Raw genomic sequence first — 15030 nt, 5'->3', positions numbered from 1 at the left:
TCCCTTGGCCTTTTGGCAGTGCTCGTGCATTGCGAGCACTAGGCGTGGATGGTCACTATCCCACACACACGTTTCGTTGTGCCCGTTGCCAAGCGCTCTGGAGCACTGTTTATGACGAAAGCGGAACACCTCTTGCCGTTCCATTCTCAGAGCTCCTCAGTTAAGCAATCTGCGACTCTTGCTGCGAATGCCAGAGGAAAACATTTCCAATGCGTCTGGCAGATAGAAACTGAACCTGGAGAACAACTTTGTCAGGAGCTGGCACCTGCACCTTACACACACACGGGTTTGCAGCACATCTAAATGGCCAAGCTCTTTCTTAGGCAAGTTGAAAGCTGCTGTCAGAAGGTTGTGCTCCTTGTCAGATGGAAGCAGCAGCACGCACATAGCAGTTTGGCAAGCACTAAAGAGCCACAGAAGAGCGTGGCATAGCAAAATGAAACAGGAAAAAGCATTTGCTACATGTGCCCTTGTTGTCGCCTAACAACAGGTAGCAGCATAAACCAGATGCGGGTGAAGTTCTTGCAGGCGACAGCTAACGTCAAATGAGCAAGCGGGCTTACCACAGCTGCGGTCCTCTGGCAGTCTGAAAGCTTTGCGCACAAGCCGGATTGTAAGCGCCTCCCTTGGCCTTTTGGCAGTGCTCGTGCATTGCGAGCACTAGGTGTGAATGGTCACTATCCCACACACACGTTTCGTTGTGCCCGTTGCCAAGCGCTCTGGAGCACTGTTTATGACGAAAGCGGAACACCTCTTGCCGTTCCATTCTCAGAGCTCCTCAGTTAAGCAATCTATGACTCTTGGTGCGAATGCCAGAGGAAAACATTTCCAATGTGTCTGGCAGGGAGAAACTGAACCTGGAGAACAACTTTGTCAGGAGCTTGCACCTGCACCTTACACACACACAGGTTTGCAGCACATCTAAATGGCCAAGCTCTTTCTTAGGCAAGTTGAAAGCTGCTGTCAGAAGGTTGTGCTCCTTGTCAGATGGAAGCAGCATGCACATAGCAGTTTGGCAAGCACTAAAGAGCCACAGAAGAGTGTGGCCTAGCAAAATGAAACAGGAAAAAGCATTTGCTACATGTGCCCTTGTTGTCGCCTAACAACAGGTAGCAGCATAAACCAGATGCAGGTGAAGTTCTTGCTGGTGACAGCTAACGTCAAATGAGCAAGCCGGCTTACCACAGATGCGGTCCTCTGGCAGTCTGAAAGCTTTGCGCACAAGCCGGATTCCAAGTGCCTCCCTTGGCCTTTTGGCAGTGCTCATGCATTGCGAGCACTAGGCGTGAATGGTCACTATCCCACACACACGTTTCGTTGTGCCCGTTGCCAAACGCTCTGGAGCACTGTTTATGACGAAAGCGGAACACCTCTTGCTGTTCCATTCTCAGAGCTCCTCAGTTAAGCAATCTGCGACTCTTGCTGCGAATGCCAGAGGAAAACATTTCCAATGCATCTGGCAGATAGAAACTGAACCTGGAGAACAACTTTGTCAGGAGCTGGCACCTGCACCTTACACACACACGGGTTTGCAGCACATCTAAATGGCCAAGCTCTTTCTTAGGCAAGTTGAAAGCTGCTGTCAGAAGGTTGTGCTCCTTGTCAGATGGAAGCAGCAGCATGCACATAGCAGTTTGGCAAGCACTAAAGAGCCACAGAAGAGTGTGGCCTAGCAAAATGAAACAGGAAAAAGCATTTGCTACATGTGCCCTTGTTGTCGCCTAACAACAGGTAGCAGCATAAACCAGATGCGGGTGAAGTTCTTGCAGGCGACAGCTAACGTCAAATGAGCAAGCAGGCTTACCACAGCTGCGGTCCTCTGGCAGTCTGAAAGCTTTGCGCACAAGCCGGATTCCAAGTTCCTCCCTTGGCCTTTTGGCAGTGCTCGTGCATTGCGAGCACTAGGCGTGAATGGTCACTATCCCACACACACGTTTCGTTGTGCCCGTTGCCAAACGCTCTGGAGCACTGTTTATGACGAAAGCGGAACACCTCTTGCCTTTCCATTCTCAGAGCTCCTCAGTTAAGCAATCTGCGACTCTTGCTGCGAATGCCAGAGGAAAACATTTCCAATGCATCTGGCAGATAGAAACTGAACCTGGAGAACAACTTTGTCAGGAGCTGGCACCTGCACCTTACACACACACGGGTTTGCAGCACATCTAAATGGCCAAGCTCTTTCTTAGGCAAGTTGAAAGCTGCTGTCAGAAGGTTGTGCTCCTTGTCAGATGGAAGCAGCAGCACGCACATAGCAGTTTGGCAAGCACTAAAGAGCCACAGAAGAGTGTGGCCTAGCAAAATGAAACAGGAAAAAGCATTTGCTACATGTGCCCTTGTTGTCGCCTAACAACAGGTAGCAGCATAAACCAGATGCAGGTGAAGTTCTTGCAGGTGACAGCTAACGTCAAATGAGCAAGCCGGCTTACCACAGATGCGGTCCTCTGGCAGTCTGAAAGCTTTGCACACAAGCCGGATTCCAAGTGCCTCCCTTGGCCTTTTGGCAGTGCTCATGCATTGCGAGCACTAGGCGTGAATGGTCACTATCCCACACACACGTTTCGTTGTGCCCGTTGCCAAGCGCTCTGGAGCACTGTTTATGACGAAAGCGGAACACCTCTTGCCGTTCCATTCTCAGAGCTCCTCAGTTAAGCAATCTGCGACTCTTGCTGCGAATGCCAGAGGAAAATATTTCCAATGTGTCTGGCAGGGAGAAACTGAACCTGGAGAACACCTTTGTCAGGAGCTTGCACCTGCACCTTACACACACACAGATTTGCAGCACATCTAAATGGCCAAGCTCTTTCTTAGGCAAGTTGAAAGCTGCTGTCAGAAGGTTGTGCTCCTTGTCAGATTGAAGCAGCAGCACGCACATAGCAGTTTGGCAAGCAGTAAAGAGCCACAGAAGAGTGTGGCCTAGCAAAATGAAACAGGAAAAAGCATTTGCTACATGTGCCCTTGTTGTCGCCTAACAACAGGTAGCAGCATAAACCAGATGCGGGTGAAGTTCTTGCAGGCGACAGCTAACGTCAAATGAGCAAGCGGGCTTACCACAGATGCGGTCCTCTGGCAGTCTGAAAGCTTTGCGCACAAGCCGGATTCTAAGCGCCTCCCTTGGCCTTTTGGCAGTGCTCGTGCATTGCGAGCACTAGGCGTGAATGGTCACTATCCCACACACACGGTTCGTTGTGCCCGTTGCCAAGCGCTCTGGAGCACTGTTTATGACGAAAGCGGAACACCTCTTGCCGTTCCATTCTCAGAGCTCCTCAGTTAAGCAATCTGCGACTCTTGCTGCGAATGCCAGAGGAAAATATTTCCAATGCATCTGGCAGATAGAAACTGAACCTGGAGAACAACTTTGTCAGGAGCTGGCACCTGCACCTTACACACACACGGGTTTGCAGCACATCTAAATGGCCAAGCTCTTTCTTAGGCAAGTTGAAAGCTGCTGTCAGAAGGTTGTGCTCCTTGTCAGATGGAAGCAGCAGCACGCACATAGCAGTTTGGCAAGCACTAAAGAGCCACAGAAGAGTGTGGCCTAGCAAAATGAAACAGGAAAAAGCATTTGCTACATGTGCCCTTGTTGTCGCCTAACAACAGGTAGCAGCATAAACCAGATGCGGGTGAAGTTCTTGCAGGCGACAGCTAACGTCAAATGAGCAAGCGGGCTTACCACAGATGCGGTCCTCTGGCAGTCTGAAAGCTTTGCGCACAAGCCGGATTGTAAGCGCCTCCCTTGGCCTTTTGGCAGTGCTCGTGCATTGCGAGCACTAGGCGTGAATGGTCACTATCCCACACACACGTTTCGTTGTGCCCGTTGCCAAGCGCTCTGGAGCACTGTTTATGACGAAAGCGGAACACCTCTTGCTGTTCCATTCTCAGAGCTCCTCAGTTAAGCAATCTACGACTCTTGCTGCGAATGCCAGAGGAAAACATTTCCAATGCATCTGGCAGATAGAAACTGAACCTGGAGAACAACTTTGTCAGGAGCTGGCACCTGCACCTTACACACACACGGGTTTGCAGCACATCTAAATGGCCAAGCTCTTTCTTAGGCAAGTTGAAAGCTGCTGTCAGAAGGTTGTGCTCCTTGTCAGATGGAAGCAGCAGCATGCACATAGCAGTTTGGCAAGCACTAAAGAGCCACAGAAGAGTGTGGCCTAGCAAAATGAAACAGGAAAAAGCATTTGCTACATGTGCCCTTGTTGTCGCCTAACAACAGGTAGCAGCATAAACCAGATGCGGGTGAAGTTCTTGCAGGCGACAGCTAACGTCAAATGAGCAAGCAGGCTTACCACAGCTGCGGTCCTCTGGCAGTCTGAAAGCTTTGCGCACAAGCCGGATTCCAAGTTCCTCCCTTGGCCTTTTGGCAGTGCTCGTGCATTGCGAGCACTAGGCGTGAATGGTCACTATCCCACACACACGTTTCGTTGTGCCCGTTGCCAAACGCTCTGGAGCACTGTTTATGACGAAAGCGGAACGCCTCTTGCCGTTCCATTCTCAGAGCTCCTCAGTTAAGCAATCTACGACTCTTGGTGCGAATGCAAGAGGAAAACATTTCCAATGTGTCTGGCAGGGAGAAACTGAACCTGGAGAACAACTTTGTCAGGAGCTTGCACCTGCACCTTACACACACACAGGTTTGCAGCACATCTAAATGGCCAAGCTCTTTCTTAGGCAAGTTGAAAGCTGCTGTCAGAAGGTTGTGCTCCTTGTCAGATGGAAGCAGCAGCACGCACATAGCAGTTTGGCAAGCACTAAAGAGCCACAGAAGAGTGTGGCCTAGCAAAATGAAACAGGAAAAAGCATTTGCTACATGTGCCCTTGTTGTCGCCTAACAACAGGTAGCAGCATAAACCAGATGCGGGTGAAGTTCTTGCAGGCGACAGCTAACGTCAAATGAGCAAGCGGGCTTACCACAGATGCGGTCCTCTGGCAGTCTGAAAGCTTTGCGCACAAGCCGGATTGTAAGCGCCTCCCTTGGCCTTTTGGCAGTGCTCGTGCATTGCGAGCACTAGGCGTGAATGGTCACTATCCCACACACACGTTTCGTTGTGCCCGTTGCCAAGCGCTCTGGAGCACTGTTTATGACGAAAGCGGAACACCTCTTGCCGTTCCATTCTCAGAGCTCCTCAGTTAAGCAATCTGCGACTCTTGCTGCGAATGCCAGAGGAAAACATTTCCAATGCATCTGGCAGATAGAAACTGAACCTGGAGAACAACTTTGTCAGGAGCTGGCACCTGCACCTTACACACACACAGATTTGCAGCACATCTAAATGGCCAAGCTCTTTCTTAGGCAAGTTGAAAGCTGCTGTCAGAAGGTTGTGCTCCTTGTCAGATGGAAGCAGCAGCACGCACATAGCAGTTTGGCAAGCACTAAAGAGCCACAGAAGAGTGTGGCCTAGCAAAATGAAACAGGAAAAAGCATTTGCTACATGTGCCCTTGTTGTCGCCTAACAACAGGTAGCAGCATAAACCAGATGCGGGTGAAGTTCTTGCAGGCGACAGCTAACGTCAAATGAGCAAGCGGGCTTACCACAGATGCGGTCCTCTGGCAGTCTGAAAGCTTTGCGCACAAGCCGGATTCTAAGCGCCTCCCTTGGCCTTTTGGCAGTGCTCGTGCATTGCGAGCACTAGGCGTGAATGGTCACTATCCCACACACACGTTTCGTTGTGCCCGTTGCCAAGCGCTCTGGAGCACTGTTTATGACGAAAGCGGAACACCTCTTGCCGTTCCATTCTCAGAGCTCCTCAGTTAAGCAATCTGCGACTCTTGCTGCGAATGCCAGAGGAAAACATTTCCAATGCATCTGGCAGATAGAAACTGAACCTGGAGAACAACTTTGTCAGGAGCTGGCACCTGCACCTTACACACACACGGGTTTGCAGCACATCTAAATGGCCAAGCTCTTTCTTAGGCAAGTTGAAAGCTGCTGTCAGAAGGTTGTGCTCCTTGTCAGATGGAAGCAGCAGCACGCACATAGCAGTTTGGCAAGCACTAAAGAGCCACAGAAGAGTGTGGCCTAGCAAAATGAAACAGGAAAAAGCATTTGCTACATGTGCCCTTGTTGTCGTCTAACAACAGGTAGCAGCATAAACCAGATGCGGGTGAAGTTCTTGCAGGCGACAGCTAACGTCAAATGAGCAAGCAGGCTTACCACAGATGCGGTCCTCTGGCAGTCTGAAAGCTTTGCGCACAAGCCGGATTCCAAGTGCCTCCCTTGGCCTTTTGGCAGTGCTCGTGCATTGCGAGCACTAGGCGTGAATGGTCACTATCCCACACACACGTTTCGTTGTGCCCGTTGCCAAACGCTCTGGAGCACTGTTTATGACGAAAGCGGAACACCTCTTGCCGTTCCATTCTCAGAGCTCCTCAGTTAAGCAATCTACGACTCTTGCTGCGAATGCCAGAGGAAAACATTTCCAATGTGTCTGGCAGGGAGAAACTGAACCTGGAGAACAACTTTGTCAGGAGCTTGCACCTGCACCTTACACACACACAGATTTGCAGCACATCTAAATGGCCAAGCTCTTTCTTAGGCAAGTTGAAAGCTGCTGTCAGAAGGTTGTGCTCCTTGTCAGATGGAAGCAGCAGCACGCACATAGCAGTTTGGCAAGCACTAAAGAGCCACAGAAGAGTGTGGCCTAGCAAAATGAAACAGGAAAAAGCATTTGCTACATGTGCCCTTGTTGTCGCCTAACAACAGGTAGCAGCATAAACCAGATGCAGGTGAAGTTCTTGCAGGTGACAGCTAACGTCAAATGAGCAAGCCGGCTTACCACAGATGCGGTCCTCTGGCAGTCTGAAAGCTTTGCGCACAAGCCGGATTCCAAGTGCCTCCCTTGGCCTTTTGGCAGTGCTCATGCATTGCGAGCACTAGGCGTGAATGGTCACTATCCCACACACACGTTTCGTTGTGCCCGTTGCCAAGCGCTCTGGAGCACTGTTTATGACGAAAGCGGAACACCTCTTGCCGTTCCATTCTCAGAGCTCCTCAGTTAAGCAATCTGCGACTCTTGCTGCGAATGCCAGAGGAAAATATTTCCAATGCATCTGGCAGATAGAAACTGAACCTGGAGAACAACTTTGTCAGGAGCTGGCACCTGCACCTTACACACACACGGGTTTGCAGCACATCTAAATGGCCAAGCTCTTTCTTAGGCAAGTTGAAAGCTGCTGTCAGAAGGTTGTGCTCCTTGTCAGATGGAAGCAGCAGCACGCACATAGCAGTTTGGCAAGCACTAAAGAGCCACAGAAGAGTGTGGCCTAGCAAAATGAAACAGGAAAAAGCATTTGCTACATGTGCCCTTGTTGTCGTCTAACAACAGGTAGCAGCATAAACCAGATGCGGGTGAAGTTCTTGCAGGCGACAGCTAACGTCAAATGAGCAAGCGGGCTTACCACAGATGCGGTCCTCTGGCAGTCTGAAAGCTTTGCGCACAAGCCGGATTGTAAGCGCCTCCCTTGGCCTTTTGGCAGTGCTCGTGCATTGCGAGCACTAGGCGTGAATGGTCACTATCCCACACACACGTTTCGTTGTGCCCGTTGCCAAACGCTCTGGAGCACTGTTTATGACGAAAGCGGAACACCTCTTGCTGTTCCATTCTCAGAGCTCCTCAGTTAAGCAATCTGCGACTCTTGCTGCGAATGCCAGAGGAAAACATTTCCAATGCATCTGGCAGATAGAAACTGAACCTGGAGAACAACTTTGTCAGGAGCTGGCACCTGCACCTTACACACACACGGGTTTGCAGCACATCTAAATGGCCAAGCTCTTTCTTAGGCAAGTTGAAAGCTGCTGTCAGAAGGTTGTGCTCCTTGTCAGATGGAAGCAGCAGCATGCACATAGCAGTTTGGCAAGCACTAAAGAGCCACAGAAGAGTGTGGCCTAGCAAAATGAAACAGGAAAAAGCATTTGCTACATGTGCCCTTGTTGTCGCCTAACAACAGGTAGCAGCATAAACCAGATGCGGGTGAAGTTCTTGCAGGCGACAGCTAACGTCAAATGAGCAAGCCGGCTTACCACAGATGCGGTCCTCTGGCAGTCTGAAAGCTTTGCACACAAGCCGGATTCCAAGTGCCTCCCTTGGCCTTTTGGCAGTGCTCATGCATTGCGAGCACTAGGCGTGAATGGTCACTATCCCACACACACGTTTCGTTGTGCCCGTTGCCAAGCGCTCTGGAGCACTGTTTATGACGAAAGCGGAACACCTCTTGCCGTTCCATTCTCAGAGCTCCTCAGTTAAGCAATCTGCGACTCTTGCTGCGAATGCCAGAGGAAAATATTTCCAATGTGTCTGGCAGGGAGAAACTGAACCTGGAGAACACCTTTGTCAGGAGCTTGCACCTGCACCTTACACACACACAGATTTGCAGCACATCTAAATGGCCAAGCTCTTTCTTAGGCAAGTTGAAAGCTGCTGTCAGAAGGTTGTGCTCCTTGTCAGATTGAAGCAGCAGCACGCACATAGCAGTTTGGCAAGCAGTAAAGAGCCACAGAAGAGTGTGGCCTAGCAAAATGAAACAGGAAAAAGCATTTGCTACATGTGCCCTTGTTGTCGCCTAACAACAGGTAGCAGCATAAACCAGATGCGGGTGAAGTTCTTGCAGGCGACAGCTAACGTCAAATGAGCAAGCGGGCTTACCACAGATGCGGTCCTCTGGCAGTCTGAAAGCTTTGCGCACAAGCCGGATTCTAAGCGCCTCCCTTGGCCTTTTGGCAGTGCTCGTGCATTGCGAGCACTAGGCGTGAATGGTCACTATCCCACACACACGGTTCGTTGTGCCCGTTGCCAAGCGCTCTGGAGCACTGTTTATGACGAAAGCGGAACACCTCTTGCCGTTCCATTCTCAGAGCTCCTCAGTTAAGCAATCTGCGACTCTTGCTGCGAATGCCAGAGGAAAATATTTCCAATGCATCTGGCAGATAGAAACTGAACCTGGAGAACAACTTTGTCAGGAGCTGGCACCTGCACCTTACACACACACGGGTTTGCAGCACATCTAAATGGCCAAGCTCTTTCTTAGGCAAGTTGAAAGCTGCTGTCAGAAGGTTGTGCTCCTTGTCAGATGGAAGCAGCAGCACGCACATAGCAGTTTGGCAAGCAGTAAAGAGCCACAGAAGAGTGTGGCCTAGCAAAATGAAACAGGAAAAAGCATTTGCTACATGTGCCCTTGTTGTCGCCTAACAACAGGTAGCAGCATAAACCAGATGCGGGTGAAGTTCTTGCAGGCGACAGCTAACGTCAAATGAGCAAGCGGGCTTACCACAGATGCGGTCCTCTGGCAGTCTGAAAGCTTTGCGCACAAGCCGGATTGTAAGCGCCTCCCTTGGCCTTTTGGCAGTGCTCGTGCATTGCGAGCACTAGGCGTGAATGGTCACTATCCCACACACACGTTTCGTTGTGCCCGTTGCCAAGCGCTCTGGAGCACTGTTTATGACGAAAGCGGAACACCTCTTGCTGTTCCATTCTCAGAGCTCCTCAGTTAAGCAATCTACGACTCTTGCTGCGAATGCCAGAGGAAAACATTTCCAATGCATCTGGCAGATAGAAACTGAACCTGGAGAACAACTTTGTCAGGAGCTGGCACCTGCACCTTACACACACACGGGTTTGCAGCACATCTAAATGGCCAAGCTCTTTCTTAGGCAAGTTGAAAGCTGCTGTCAGAAGGTTGTGCTCCTTGTCAGATGGAAGCAGCAGCATGCACATAGCAGTTTGGCAAGCACTAAAGAGCCACAGAAGAGTGTGGCCTAGCAAAATGAAACAGGAAAAAGCATTTGCTACATGTGCCCTTGTTGTCGCCTAACAACAGGTAGCAGCATAAACCAGATGCGGGTGAAGTTCTTGCAGGCGACAGCTAACGTCAAATGAGCAAGCAGGCTTACCACAGCTGCGGTCCTCTGGCAGTCTGAAAGCTTTGCGCACAAGCCGGATTCCAAGTTCCTCCCTTGGCCTTTTGGCAGTGCTCGTGCATTGCGAGCACTAGGCGTGAATGGTCACTATCCCACACACACGTTTCGTTGTGCCCGTTGCCAAACGCTCTGGAGCACTGTTTATGACGAAAGCGGAACGCCTCTTGCCGTTCCATTCTCAGAGCTCCTCAGTTAAGCAATCTACGACTCTTGGTGCGAATGCAAGAGGAAAACATTTCCAATGTGTCTGGCAGGGAGAAACTGAACCTGGAGAACAACTTTGTCAGGAGCTTGCACCTGCACCTTACACACACACGGGTTTGCAGCACATCTAAATGGCCAAGCTCTTTCTTAGGCAAGTTGAAAGCTGCTGTCAGAAGGTTGTGCTCCTTGTCAGATGGAAGCAGCAGCACGCACATAGCAGTTTGGCAAGCACTAAAGAGCCACAGAAGAGTGTGGCCTAGCAAAATGAAACAGGAAAAAGCATTTGCTACATGTGCCCTTGTTGTCGCCTAACAACAGGTAGCAGCATAAACCAGATGCGGGTGAAGTTCTTGCAGGCGACAGCTAACGTCAAATGAGCAAGCGGGCTTACCACAGATGCGGTCCTCTGGCAGTCTGAAAGCTTTGCGCACAAGCCGGATTGTAAGCGCCTCCCTTGGCCTTTTGGCAGTGCTCGTGCATTGCGAGCACTAGGCGTGAATGGTCACTATCCCACACACACGTTTCGTTGTGCCCGTTGCCAAGCGCTCTGGAGCACTGTTTATGACGAAAGCGGAACACCTCTTGCCGTTCCATTCTCAGAGCTCCTCAGTTAAGCAATCTGCGACTCTTGCTGCGAATGCCAGAGGAAAACATTTCCAATGCATCTGGCAGATAGAAACTGAACCTGGAGAACAACTTTGTCAGGAGCTGGCACCTGCACCTTACACACACACAGATTTGCAGCACATCTAAATGGCCAAGCTCTTTCTTAGGCAAGTTGAAAGCTGCTGTCAGAAGGTTGTGCTCCTTGTCAGATGGAAGCAGCAGCACGCACATAGCAGTTTGGCAAGCACTAAAGAGCCACAGAAGAGTGTGGCCTAGCAAAATGAAACAGGAAAAAGCATTTGCTACATGTGCCCTTGTTGTCGCCTAACAACAGGTAGCAGCATAAACCAGATGCGGGTGAAGTTCTTGCAGGCGACAGCTAACGTCAAATGAGCAAGCGGGCTTACCACAGATGCGGTCCTCTGGCAGTCTGAAAGCTTTGCGCACAAGCCGGATTCTAAGCGCCTCCCTTGGCCTTTTGGCAGTGCTCGTGCATTGCGAGCACTAGGCGTGAATGGTCACTATCCCACACACACGTTTCGTTGTGCCCGTTGCCAAGCGCTCTGGAGCACTGTTTATGACGAAAGCGGAACACCTCTTGCCGTTCCATTCTCAGAGCTCCTCAGTTAAGCAATCTGCGACTCTTGCTGCGAATGCCAGAGGAAAACATTTCCAATGCATCTGGCAGATAGAAACTGAACCTGGAGAACAACTTTGTCAGGAGCTGGCACCTGCACCTTACACACACACGGGTTTGCAGCACATCTAAATGGCCAAGCTCTTTCTTAGGCAAGTTGAAAGCTGCTGTCAGAAGGTTGTGCTCCTTGTCAGATGGAAGCAGCAGCACGCACATAGCAGTTTGGCAAGCACTAAAGAGCCACAGAAGAGTGTGGCCTAGCAAAATGAAACAGGAAAAAGCATTTGCTACATGTGCCCTTGTTGTCGTCTAACAACAGGTAGCAGCATAAACCAGATGCGGGTGAAGTTCTTGCAGGCGACAGCTAACGTCAAATGAGCAAGCAGGCTTACCACAGATGCGGTCCTCTGGCAGTCTGAAAGCTTTGCGCACAAGCCGGATTCCAAGTGCCTCCCTTGGCCTTTTGGCAGTGCTCGTGCATTGCGAGCACTAGGCGTGAATGGTCACTATCCCACACACACGTTTCGTTGTGCCCGTTGCCAAACGCTCTGGAGCACTGTTTATGACGAAAGCGGAACACCTCTTGCCGTTCCATTCTCAGAGCTCCTCAGTTAAGCAATCTACGACTCTTGCTGCGAATGCCAGAGGAAAACATTTCCAATGTGTCTGGCAGGGAGAAACTGAACCTGGAGAACAACTTTGTCAGGAGCTTGCACCTGCACCTTACACACACACAGATTTGCAGCACATCTAAATGGCCAAGCTCTTTCTTAGGCAAGTTGAAAGCTGCTGTCAGAAGGTTGTGCTCCTTGTCAGATGGAAGCAGCAGCACGCACATAGCAGTTTGGCAAGCACTAAAGAGCCACAGAAGAGTGTGGCCTAGCAAAATGAAACAGGAAAAAGCATTTGCTACATGTGCCCTTGTTGTCGCCTAACAACAGGTAGCAGCATAAACCAGATGCAGGTGAAGTTCTTGCAGGTGACAGCTAACGTCAAATGAGCAAGCCGGCTTACCACAGATGCGGTCCTCTGGCAGTCTGAAAGCTTTGCGCACAAGCCGGATTCCAAGTGCCTCCCTTGGCCTTTTGGCAGTGCTCATGCATTGCGAGCACTAGGCGTGAATGGTCACTATCCCACACACACGTTTCGTTGTGCCCGTTGCCAAGCGCTCTGGAGCACTGTTTATGACGAAAGCGGAACACCTCTTGCCGTTCCATTCTCAGAGCTCCTCAGTTAAGCAATCTGCGACTCTTGCTGCGAATGCCAGAGGAAAATATTTCCAATGCATCTGGCAGATAGAAACTGAACCTGGAGAACAACTTTGTCAGGAGCTGGCACCTGCACCTTACACACACACGGGTTTGCAGCACATCTAAATGGCCAAGCTCTTTCTTAGGCAAGTTGAAAGCTGCTGTCAGAAGGTTGTGCTCCTTGTCAGATGGAAGCAGCAGCACGCACATAGCAGTTTGGCAAGCACTAAAGAGCCACAGAAGAGTGTGGCCTAGCAAAATGAAACAGGAAAAAGCATTTGCTACATGTGCCCTTGTTGTCGTCTAACAACAGGTAGCAGCATAAACCAGATGCGGGTGAAGTTCTTGCAGGCGACAGCTAACGTCAAATGAGCAAGCGGGCTTACCACAGATGCGGTCCTCTGGCAGTCTGAAAGCTTTGCGCACAAGCCGGATTGTAAGCGCCTCCCTTGGCCTTTTGGCAGTGCTCGTGCATTGCGAGCACTAGGCGTGAATGGTCACTATCCCACACACACGTTTCGTTGTGCCCGTTGCCAAACGCTCTGGAGCACTGTTTATGACGAAAGCGGAACACCTCTTGCTGTTCCATTCTCAGAGCTCCTCAGTTAAGCAATCTGCGACTCTTGCTGCGAATGCCAGAGGAAAACATTTCCAATGCATCTGGCAGATAGAAACTGAACCTGGAGAACAACTTTGTCAGGAGCTGGCACCTGCACCTTACACACACACGGGTTTGCAGCACATCTAAATGGCCAAGCTCTTTCTTAGGCAAGTTGAAAGCTGCTGTCAGAAGGTTGTGCTCCTTGTCAGATGGAAGCAGCAGCATGCACATAGCAGTTTGGCAAGCACTAAAGAGCCACAGAAGAGTGTGGCCTAGCAAAATGAAACAGGAAAAAGCATTTGCTACATGTGCCCTTGTTGTCGCCTAACAACAGGTAGCAGCATAAACCAGATGCGGGTGAAGTTCTTGCAGGCGACAGCTAACGTCAAATGAGCAAGCCGGCTTACCACAGATGCGGTCCTCTGGCAGTCTGAAAGCTTTGCACACAAGCCGGATTCCAAGTGCCTCCCTTGGCCTTTTGGCAGTGCTCATGCATTGCGAGCACTAGGCGTGAATGGTCACTATCCCACACACACGTTTCGTTGTGCCCGTTGCCAAGCGCTCTGGAGCACTGTTTATGACGAAAGCGGAACACCTCTTGCCGTTCCATTCTCAGAGCTCCTCAGTTAAGCAATCTGCGACTCTTGCTGCGAATGCCAGAGGAAAATATTTCCAATGTGTCTGGCAGGGAGAAACTGAACCTGGAGAACACCTTTGTCAGGAGCTTGCACCTGCACCTTACACACACACAGATTTGCAGCACATCTAAATGGCCAAGCTCTTTCTTAGGCAAGTTGAAAGCTGCTGTCAGAAGGTTGTGCTCCTTGTCAGATTGAAGCAGCAGCACGCACATAGCAGTTTGGCAAGCAGTAAAGAGCCACAGAAGAGTGTGGCCTAGCAAAATGAAACAGGAAAAAGCATTTGCTACATGTGCCCTTGTTGTCGCCTAACAACAGGTAGCAGCATAAACCAGATGCGGGTGAAGTTCTTGCAGGCGACAGCTAACGTCAAATGAGCAAGCGGGCTTACCACAGATGCGGTCCTCTGGCAGTCTGAAAGCTTTGCGCACAAGCCGGATTCTAAGCGCCTCCCTTGGCCTTTTGGCAGTGCTCGTGCATTGCGAGCACTAGGCGTGAATGGTCACTATCCCACACACACGGTTCGTTGTGCCCGTTGCCAAGCGCTCTGGAGCACTGTTTATGACGAAAGCGGAACACCTCTTGCCGTTCCATTCTCAGAGCTCCTCAGTTAAGCAATCTGCGACTCTTGCTGCGAATGCCAGAGGAAAATATTTCCAATGCATCTGGCAGATAGAAACTGAACCTGGAGAACAACTTTGTCAGGAGCTGGCACCTGCACCTTACACACACACGGGTTTGCAGCACATCTAAATGGCCAAGCTCTTTCTTAGGCAAGTTGAAAGCTGCTGTCAGAAGGTTGTGCTCCTTGTCAGATGGAAGCAGCAGCACGCACATAGCAGTTTGGCAAGCAGTAAAGAGCCACAGAAGAGTGTGGCCTAGCAAAATGAAACAGGAAAAAGCATTTGCTACATGTGCCCTTGTTGTCGCCTAACAACAGGTAGCAGCATAAACCAGATGCGGGTGAAGTTCTTGCAGGCGACAGCTAACGTCAAATGAGCAAGCGGGCTTACCACAGATGCGGTCCTCTGGCAGTCTGAAAGCTTTGCGCACAAGCCGGATTGTAAGCGCCTCCCTTGGCCTTTTGGCAGTGCTCGTGCATTGCGAGCACTAGGCGTGAATGGTCACTATCCCACACACACGTTTCGTTGTGCCCGTTGCCAAGCGCTCTGGAGCA

The sequence above is a fragment of the Poecile atricapillus genome, chromosome 5 (genome assembly GCF_030490865.1).
Source record: "Poecile atricapillus isolate bPoeAtr1 chromosome 5, bPoeAtr1.hap1, whole genome shotgun sequence".
Taxonomy (NCBI): Eukaryota; Metazoa; Chordata; class Aves; order Passeriformes; family Paridae; genus Poecile; species Poecile atricapillus.
This window is presented reverse-complemented; position numbering follows the sequence as displayed.